The sequence below is a fragment of the Diabrotica virgifera genome, chromosome 4 (genome assembly GCF_917563875.1).
Source record: "Diabrotica virgifera virgifera chromosome 4, PGI_DIABVI_V3a".
NCBI classification, from domain to species: domain Eukaryota; kingdom Metazoa; phylum Arthropoda; class Insecta; order Coleoptera; family Chrysomelidae; genus Diabrotica; species Diabrotica virgifera.
Window position 1 is genome coordinate 160,392,513 of NC_065446.1, and position 11,539 is coordinate 160,404,051.

At 30.7% G+C, this 11,539-nt stretch overlaps 1 long non-coding RNA gene across 1 annotated transcript; it reads right to left on the reverse strand.

Moving 5' to 3' along the window:
- Positions 1-1,307: 1,307 nt before the first annotated feature.
- LOC126883205 (uncharacterized) lies at positions 1,308-3,988 on the reverse strand. Its single transcript, XR_007697559.1, has 3 exons — positions 3,221-3,988; positions 2,431-2,588; positions 1,308-1,488 (listed from the first exon to the last, which is right to left on the reverse strand). It is a non-coding gene; the product is annotated as an uncharacterized LOC126883205 (long non-coding RNA).
- Positions 3,989-11,539: the final 7,551 nt, after the last annotated feature.

Sequence of the window (11,539 nt, forward strand, 5' to 3'; positions counted from 1 at the left end):
TTTTTGTGACGTCAGACTTACTGTCTGAAACGAAAACGTATTTTTAAACGTATTTTAACGTCATTAATCTTACGTATTTAAAATCACATACAAAAGACGTTTATACCACGTAATGTTCAAAAACGTGTATATATTCAACCAAAAGCTGACGTTTCCTCGACGTTATTGACGTCATTTGGTTGCCTGGGAATGCGTCGTTTTATTTTAAGGTTGCGGCCCATTGTTCATTTAGCTCACATACCAAGTAATTGCTAATTGCATCTGTGTATGGTTCTTTTCATGAGCATTCTTCAGTGCGTCACAAATGATAGAAAAAAAGGTTAGTCCGTGATAAATACACATTTATGACATTTATTCTAACATGACATTTTAGTTAAATCTGACAGTTGTCACATTTTATTTGCAATTTGGTATAAAAACAAATCAATTGTGTTTATTGCATTTATAAAATGGTATTTTCTTTGATTTGTATAGTCTTATAAATTGTACAGATTAATTTTTTTTATATACGCTCTGAGCTTGGCTGGTGTCGCTCCTAGCGGATTACTAATTCAACTTTCACCGGTAATTTTTAAATTTATTATTTAATTGTTATCGCTTAATAGGTCTGTTCCAATACGACTGAGAACCGTACATGTAACGATCACCGTCCTGCGCAGTACCAACCCTAATAACACAAAACATTCCATGAATGTTCCTAGAATGTACACACAGGACATTGAAAACATTCCTGGAATGTCCCCAAATGCACACGAATGTCCCTGGAAAGTACCAGGAAAGTGCTGTGTCAGCATTTTAAATATTCTTAGAATGTTCTGTTGGAACATTCCATGAATGTCTACGAATGTTCTTTGGACATTCACAGTCTATTTTTTAGACTGAATGTCTTGTTGGAACATTCCATGAATGTTCTTTGGACATTCACAGTATATTTTTAGACTGAATGTCTTGTTAGAACATTCCATGAATGTCTACGAACGTTCTTTGAACATTCACAGTATATTTTTTAGACATTCACTGAAATATATCGTCAGTAATGTGACAATACCTCCTATATGTTTTTTCATGAGGTTTGCAGGAGACGAAAAACATTTTTTAAGGTCACTTTCTGGTTTCGTACGTATTCTGACTTTTTTTGTAGTAAATAGATAGTTGAATTTACTGCAAAACAAGTCAAAAAATATATGAAAACAGGAGGTGGCCGAAACAAGTTTTTAGTCTATCTTACAAATCTCTTGAAAAAAACAGATAGGAGGTACTGTCACATCACTGACGATATATGGCCATACCAAATAATACATCCTTGATAAATATAAACATTTTTATTGCAAAAAATCTTTACATACATTTTTTAATGTAATTTGCTGACATTCCTAAATATTATAAAAAAATGTGTCACATTTGCTTTGTAAACCTTTCTTTTGCTTTTCGTAGCCACATATTCCGTTTCCTTTCTGGTTTTTTGTAGACCACTTCTCTCAGCTGATTCTAAAAGAAAATAAAATAAAAGGTAATTTTTCTATCCTTTACAATTAACAATCAGAAGAAATATTATTTACAGGTAATAATATGCATAAATAATAATAATAAAAAAATAAATATTAAATAATATTTAAATAAATAATAAATAATATTTAATAAATAAAATAATAATAATGAACATTTTGTATTTTGACAACGACATCCGATGTGGAAGTAGAAACCTTAATAAAATTATTTTTTCAAGTAAATTGTGGCTTATTTCTCCATTAGAATAATTAATTACAAAAAAGCCACAAAGAAATAGATTTTTCACAAACAAATAAGTATTTAGTATTCATTATATTTATTGTTTTTATTATTTACTTTAATGTCCTACTGGTACATTATTTGACAAATAATGACATTTCGAAGTCTGTTAAGTACGATATAACGCCCTTGGGCATTAAATTTAAATAACGACTTAGATACTGTCAAGTTGACAAATATCAACCTAAGTAAAACTATGGTTACCACAATTACGTTACTACTGTTACTGGTAAATGTACTTATTTAAAAACTAATCAATTCAAAATTCATTCAAATTTTTCGCATATAAAGAATAATTTAGTCGGGCATTAAACGTTGAAGGCACCACAGGTATTATAATAATAACGCTTTTGGTCAACGTATATCCCTATAATACCCTTGGTACCTTAATAACTGTAACATAAGATTATACCTTAATTCTTGTTTTCGATTTCTGATGTTTTTATTTATTTACATTGAATATTAATCTGTTTTGTTGTATAATCTACTTCGCAATAATTATGTGATATATTTGACTTAAAATGAATTCAAAAATTTTTTGTAGTTGGGCAACAATGTCAACTTAGATCTCCGATGTAGATAATGAATTACAACAGTATCTATATTGTACGGACTGTATTATTAATTAGGTTATGCATATACCTGTGTGACATAAGCTATTGGAACAGCACAGTCTCTCAAACGAACAGATGAAAGTGAAGTTCTGTCAATATCTTTTTCTAAAAAGTGTTTTGAACATACTCCTCTATTAACAAATCTGATCTATACTTCATGTCTTCTTCGCAGGATCTTCTGGAAAGCTAAAAATACAAAATATATGCATTACTAAGCATTATTAACAAATTTTAGTTTTAAATAAAAAATATGATTAATGAACTCACAAAATTATTATAAAACAGCTTAGAAATTGTTTATTAGTATAGTCGGTTCCCCAAACTCAGACACAACTGGCTAGTGATTTTAGTAGGTAATTTTTTTTGTTTTTGGCCAATTTTGCCAAAATTACAGTAATTAGTACTGAGACTGAGTTTAGCAAATCGACTATAATATTCTGTGTATTCATTAGTTGGTACTGCATATTATAGTGTGTGGTCTACCATCCTATTTATAAAGGCATACACTAGCAAAAACGCAAAAAGAATTATTTTAGTTTTACAAATCCTTTTGTTATTACCTATCTCTATTTACTATTTTAGTTAGGAATAAGCGAAGTTTGTGGCTTATTCACAATTATTATTAAAATAATAAATGGATATGACCAATTATTAACTTATAAAATAAAATAATAATTCTTCTGATTTATGCCTTTTATTCACTTTGTTATATCTACGTTACTAAGATTTTTTATGAATAGTATTATTAGGGTATTAATAGTATTAATTTATTTTCTGAAATACAGGGCATGCTTTCGTTTACATATTTGCATACTAACCTTTTAATAGGGCTTTTCATTCCATTCACAGTCATTTGTTTTGAGCTTCTGTCATAATTGAAACGTTATTCCTGCAGATTTTTTTATCTACATTTGTTTCTGCTACTCCAACTGCGTTAAAAACAGGACACCATTTTATGCACTATGTTAATAATACTATTAAAGCTATTATAAAAGTATCCGAATTAAAAAAATATTCTTAAAAAGCACAAATAATACAAACAACTAAAAACAATCCACGGCAAGGCAAGGTCGCCAAGATGAAGATGCCAAGATGGCCGAAGCGAGGTCGTTGGTTGGTCGTTTTTAGTCACGTGATGCCCTCTCAAGCGCCATGCACAAAAATATATGCACGGCGAATTTGAAAATGAACGCAAAAGAAATAAATATAAATGCCTCTCTTGGGTTTTGCATAAGTTATAAGTATTTTTTTTATTAACAAAATCGCATTCCAAATTGAATATTCGCGAACAATAATTTTTATTACATTTGTATGTTTATAATCTTGGGAAACTCTTTAAATTTGACATATTATTGCAGTGTAGGCCTAAAATGTCACTTAGTTTGTCTGGTATGTTATAAGTAATGTTGTATCTCTTACACGTATGTATTATTTCGCAACTTAAAATATAGGAACATTGGTAGTATGTTCACAGAATGTCTTATGGTAACATTCCAGGAATAATTTAAACAGATGTTCACCGAATGTTCCCTAAATGTCCAGGACATTCAAATATTGATAGAACTTTGGTAGTACATTCCTGGAATGTTGTGTGTTGTTAGGGAAGGAACGTATTATTTCGTTCCCATGGAATCCATTGGACGTTAATTATCTAGTAACGAAACGGTAATATGACGTGTACGTCGTGTACAACGGAACAATCCTATTTACAACGCTAAAAAGTAATTAAATTGTAATAGATTTTTTTTATTTTACTAATCATTTTGACGTTCTTTCTTACTTCGGATACTTTCACAATATCGTGAAGATGGCAGTATAGACCAGGGCGCATCTGTAAAAATATTAGTACATTTGGACGTTGAGAGGTGACTCAAATTTTTTTGCAGAAATTGCTTGAAAATAAATCAAATAATAATATTTGAGTTATCCTCCCTCTCAAAAAGGTCCGGAACATTGTTTAAATAATCAAAATGTCAAAAAATGAAGGAAAAATTCGATTTTTTTCTTAGTTTTTTTATTATAACTTTAAAAGTATTCATTTCCGAGAAAAGTTGTACTGACATAAAAGTTGTGTAATTAAATTTCCTACCATATAAAATTGGTTAAAATTTTTAAAAATAGTCACCCTAGTTGCAAAATAGCAATAATTGCGAAAAACCCATACAAAAACAAGTATTCGCATTTTAAGTTTTTCAACCATTTATGCTACACTTAGGACGTTCACATTTCACCCAGATAAACTTTATGATACAGTAAAACAATATTGTAAATTTCGTTAAGATCGGTTTCATAGATTTTGCAATCCAGCTTTCGCAAAAAAAATTCATTTTTTCAAAATGTTACAGGACTGAAAATAAAGCAGATATCAAGTTGAATTTTTTTTTGCGTATAGAAGTGTACTGTACCTTTCATTTTCAATTTTGCAAAGTTTAAATCGATTAAGACCACGGCGTCAGGAATTTTTTTAAATAAACATTAAATATTGGTGCTACGCGCAGGACAGCGGATAGTTTGCTCTGATTGGGCATTCCAATGACCTTTGATAATAATTGATACATTTTCATTTTTATTACATTTCGATATAAATAAATAAATTTGTTTATTGCAAAAAAAAACACATACTCTATCCTTTGAAATAACACTTTAATTAGCAAAAACTTTCTTTGTTCATATATTTTAACTAAGAGAATAAAAGTTTATTATATTTAAACATAATATGCAATAGTTTAAACAATATTTCACAAACAATAATAAAATTAGTTTGATTTTTGTGGAATTAAAATATAAAAATACAACAAAATATAGAGTAAGAAAATAATATATTACATAAAGATTGGAAGAAATTTTGATGGAAATCAACTTGTATGAATCGAACACCGCTGTCCTGCGCGTAGCACCAAAAACTAATGTTTATTTAAAAAATTTCCTGACGCCGCGGTAATTAATCGGTTTTAATTTTGTAAATTGCAAATGAAAGGTACAGTACACTTCTATAAGCAAAAAAAAATTTAAACTTGCTATCCGCTTTATTTTCAGTCCTGTAACATTTTGAAAAAATGATTTTTTTTTGCGAAAGCTGGATTGCAAAATTTATTTTGCAAAATGTATTGAACCGATCTTAATGAAATTTATAGTATTGTTTTATTGTATCATAAAGTTTTTCCGGGTGAAATGTGAAGGTCCTAAGTGTTGCATAAATGGTTGAAAAACGTAAAATGCGAATACTTGTTTTTGTATGGTTTTTTCGCAATTATTGCTATTTTGCAACTAGGGTGACTATTTTTAAAAATTTTAACCAATTTTATATGGTAGGAAATTTAATTACGCAACTTTTATGTTAGTACAACTTTTCTCGGAAATGAACACTTTTAGAGTTATAATCAAAAAACTAAGACAAAAATCGAATTTTTCCTTCATTTTTTGACATTTTGATTATTTAAACAATGTTCCGGACCTTTTTGAGAGGGAGGATAACTCAAATATTATTATCTGATTTATTTTCAAGCAATTTCTGCAAAAAAATTTGAGTCACCTCTCAACGTCCATCTCAAAACAGATGCGCCCTGGACTAGTAAGACATAGATGGCGCTAAGATTAATATAGATTAATTTATAATTACATATTACGGAACATTAAAAAAACGTAAATTCAGTATTTAAAACGTAAATATATTAAGGTAAAAATATATACCACAGCTTTGACCAACTAATATTTTTTATAATTAATGTTTTTAATTTTAAATTAATCACTTTGACATTTATGTCTTTCCGGTAAACGTTTACAGACTTGTCACTACTGGCGCTCGCGAATTTATAAATATCCCCTCTACGTACGAGCCCACAGCGTATAATTATTTAATATTATATTATTAGCGCCATCTATTGACAACTAGATTAAATGTTATGTCACCGACGAAATGTAATCAACGACGTGCGTTTTTTCTGTCACATACAATTTAATGCGTTAGAGAGAAATCGAAAAACTGTGACGCACTGAAAAATGCTCATGAAAAGAACCATACGTTCTCTAAAGCTTTTCCTTTAACGTAGATTGTTTTGTCTTCATTCTTGTGCTTACTGACAATCACGAGTTTTGTTTTTTTTTTGTTCAGAGCCATTTCATACTTCTCACAGTATTGTGCAGTGCGATAAACCAAACGTTGCAGCCCTTCTCTGCTGTCCGCAAAGAGTATTAGTATCGTTCGCGGTAACGATTCCGTACTTGTCCAGGACAACTTCGCATGCGCACTTTAAAAAAGAGCGTTCTCTTTTTTAAAGTGCGCATGCGATTTTTAAAGTGCGCATGCGAAGTTGTCCTGGACAAGTACGGAATCGTTACCGCGAACGATACTATTGTATCATCGTCTACATGTCTGACTGAATACTACCTAAGGTTTGTTCCAACACGACCAAGAACCGTCACATTGACGTTTCGTTAATAGATAATTATCGTTCCATGGGATCGAAATAATACGTTCCATGCTACTGTGCAGGACGGTGATCGTTACATGGGTTACATGTACGGTTCTCAGTCGTGTTGGAACAGACCTCTAGTAGTGCAAGCACCGTGTTAACATCTGGGGGAGAGTTTCGGGCGCCATCTGGTGGATGGACCCAGCCGGCGGGAAATTCAATAAATTTCTTCTTCTGCGAACGTTGGCTATTCATTTTAATCAAAAAGAATTTAGGCAGCAAATTCAAAAATTGTTTTGAATTTTAGTTAAGAGCGCCCCCTGGTGAGTGGGCTGGTATACAGCCAACTGAGTGGGCCAGTATGAGCGCCAAATTCAAAAATTAGGATCTGAATTTTTGGCAGTAAATTCAAAAAGTATGTTTTGAATGTGAATGAAAAATATAGTTGTAAAATAACAAATAAAAACATTCTATGCCAAAAAATATATTCTCTGACCAAAAATATATGCACTTATGCATTATAAAAAAATTATGTTCTGAATTTTAGTTTAGAGCGCCCCTGGTGAATGGGCTGGTATATAGCCAACTGAGTGGGCCAGTATGGAAGCCAAATTCAAAAATTAGTATCTGAATTTTCGGCAGTAAATTCAAAAAGTATGTTTTGAATGTGAATGAAAAATATAGTCGTAAATTTAACAAATAAAACTTATTCTATACCAAAAAATATATTCTTTGGCCAAAAATATAGTATACACATTATAAAGAACATTTTGCATTTTTATAATATAAAAATGCATAAGTGTATTATTCTATATTTTTGGTCAGAGAGAATATTTTATATTTTTTGGCCTAAAATAAGTTTTTACTTGTTATTTTACGACTACATTTATTTTTCATTCACATTCAAAACATACTTTTTAATTTACAGCCGAAAACATTTACATTTATATATTATAAATAAAAATGTATCATTAGAGAGACGAGAGACTCATACGTTTTGGTACAGGATAAGTTTTTATTTTTATGGCTGTATCTGTCTTCCACTACATTAAAACACTTTTGTCCTTTTGAAAACAGAAAAATAAAACAGATATTCTTAAAAAGTTATTTATTTCTGTAAATTACTTTATAAAATTACTTGAGCAATCAAAATTTGTATGGAATTACAGAAGTATCATATCATAGATATATTTTATACGTGACTGCTACCATTCTGGTCTTCACGTATATCCTTGTGCAGGGATCCACGTTATACTCAATGGAAATGGGTCCCATTTTGAGCCTAGGCATCTATTGACTCTGACCTACTAAATGATAAATGGAATTACTCACGAGCAAGCAAGCAAAAAGTAAACACACCTGTAGAGACTTGCATGCCCATATGGCCATTCAGGCATACAATTCATTGGGGTGAGAAGGATTGGTCTGAGTAAATCAGGGACCACTCCTTCGAGCTCCAATGCTCCCCAGGCTTTCCTCCACCCCTCCCACAGCACGCTGATGCGCTATAGAATCGTCAAAATGATTGCCATGTGAGAGTGCAGGGATAAAGAACCCTCATATGAAATATTTACCGAATATTGCTGAACCGTGTGAGGCACTTTAGTCCAGCTCCACTTAACTGATGTATCATCGATTTGTTAGGCGCAAATTACCCAAATGTGTGTGTGTGGTGTGTGTGGTGTGTGTGTGTGTGTGTGTGTGTGTGTGTGTGTGTGTGTGTGTGTGTGTGTGTGTGTGTGTGTGTGTGTGTGTGTGTGTGTGTGTGTGTGTGTGTGTGTGTGTGTGTGTGTGTGTGTGTGTGTGTTGTGTGTGTGTGTGTGTGTGTGGAGGGGGGGGGGTGCGCGCGCGCGCGCCTTAACCCTTTCAGTTATGAGTTTTTGTTTGCAAAGATAAACATTTAAAACTTTGTTGTTGAAATATATGATGTTTTTAAAGATTTATAAACAAAAAATTTTACCCATAAACATTATTATGCCTAGCCTAGTACAACGTACAGAGACGATTACGGTGATTCAATGTAAAAAACGGGAATTTGGTGTTCATTTAAACGAACATGGTGACTGAAAGGGTGAATGTTATGAGCTTTATTTTTCATCTATATTATAATGTCATCATGTGTATAAAATCATCAACTTAAATAATAAAGAGAAAAGTAAAATATATAAGCATGCATAATAAAAGTGAACTATGTAACTATCTACAACAGAGAGTGAGATAAGGAGGCACCATTTCTCCCAAACTATTCCCCTTACTCTACAACTAGAAGATATTTTTAAGAAATTAAAATGGAAAAGGTGCATAAACATCAACGGATCATAATTAAACCATTTGAAAACATATTTTTATTAGAAACATGTCCAAGAACTAACTGAATGTTGAACATTATGTATACACAGGCCACGTCATCAGACTGTGAAAACCAAATCCAAATGCTGAAATTAGAAAAACACAACTGAGATGGGCCGCTTTTGGTGAACTAGAATGTATTTTAAACAACACCCCCATTTCTATAAACATAGCTGTATAACACATGCATACTACCGCAGTTTGTACATACGAATTGGAGACTGTATCAGGGATATCATGGAAGAAATTTAAAAAATGAAATGATGTTGGGCTGGTCATACAGTCAATTATAATGATAGCAGGTGGATAGAGAGAATTGTAGAATAGAGACCAAGCAAGACGAAATAAGCATGGGAAGACTCAAAAGAGATGGGTAGATGGCATAAGAACAGTGGCAGGCAAACAGTGGATCAGAATGGCGCAAGATAAAAAAGGATGAAGCAATTGTGAGAGACCTAAATTTGGGAGTTGATGGAAAATGGTTGGCAAAGAAGGAAATATGTAAAACAATAAAAATAATGATTGAGATTCATACGAGTCCAGTAAATGAAAAACACAATTTTATTTGCTAAAAACAAAATGAAAATATTAGCTGTAAATTGAAATTATTTAAAAAATGCAGACACACTTTTTGTAAAAAATGTAGGCAAAAAATATGATAAGCATAAAATTTTATGCTATAAATTCGATTTTACTTATACAGTGAGGACATTTGAGTTGGAATAAATTAATTTTCTCGGTGGGAAATTTCTAACGCCATCCATCTGAGCATAATAACGTAATCATTGAATTTTTTAAATGGAAATAGGGGTCGCGTGATAACTCATTCGAAAGGCTAATCAATTCTATATTCACTAATATAAACATTAACATAATTGTTTATACAGTGTGCCCAAATTTTTTTTAATTACATAAATTAATTGAGACAAAATGAAGAATGTTTACAATTTATTTAATTCAAAATACATTTTACTGTTGCCCTAAAGCAGAGAAAATATGTTTATTTGATAAATAAATATTGTTTTTCGCTTAAATTAAACGTTCAAACTACCAAAAGGCAGGTGGTTGGCACTTTAATATTTAATTTAAGCGATAAACAATATTTATTTATCAAATAAACATTTTTTCTTGTTTTTGGAAATAGTAAAATGTACCTATTTCGAATTAAATAAATTGTAAACATTCTTCTTTTTATCTCAATTAATTTAATTCAAAAAAAATTTGTTTGACATTATAAATAATTATATTAATGTTTATATTAGTGAATAGAGCATTGGAGAACCTTTCGAATGAACTATCACACGACCCCTATTCTCATTTAAAAAAAAAAATAGTCAATTACGTCATCACGCCCAGACGGATGACGTCACGGGGATTATGATAAATGATAAAAAATTACAATTTAAAAATAAAAATCGACCATCGAAATAATTCGAAAAGGTTTCCGGATTTATCTCCATAGTCAGCCATTCTCGAGAAAATTAATTTATTCCAACTCAAACGTCCTCACTGTATACAGAAAAACAGAAAATCATAAAAGTACAAAAAATCTTCAAATTGTGGACAATCCCGCTTTTGTTCTTTAGGACCTCCTAATGTTTAATGAAAGAATTTAATATAAATTCATACTATAATGTTTTAGATTCTTAATTACAATATCTATAAGTTTTTGTGTCATTTCATTTGTTTTTATGTAAAGAAAAAATGTATTAAACAAAAATGTTATATTTAATGTTTTGTTTTATTTTTAAATACTTTTGATATGCATTTGCATAGAGTAAAACCTCTGTTAACCGAAATAATTGGGGGGAGGCTGTTTCAGATAACAAGAATTTCGGTTAAAAATAAGTGTTTTTGTATTCTTCTTATATCAAATTACATAGTATTCTTGGTCACAGTTGACATTAAAAAATACTATGAGGTGATTTTGTAATATTTTCTTTACTATGTAAATTCAGAATAATACTTTACTAAGTACTACAGAATAGTACTTTTTTGTTTATTTTAACTGATTTGTGTAATAGATGTAATATGTGTAATGGATAACTATTAATATTTCGTTTTTGTTTAATGTGTAATTAAGATTTATTTTACTCTAGTTTAGTAGATATTACATATATTGATTTTATACTGTATGTTTTGTAATGGGGGTAATCCCGTATACAGGGTGTCTGCGTAACTTGGAACCATATGGGAAACTTTTTTAATATCAATTTTACGAAAAAAGTCATTCTTTATAAAGTGCTCTGCATAGTGTAAAACCTAAGATGCAATCATCAGGTATGTCAAAAAATATTAATTTCGCTCAAGAGCAAACTACCTTTATATTTCAAAATATCAAAAAATTTTATTATGAAAAGTTATTTATAATTAAAA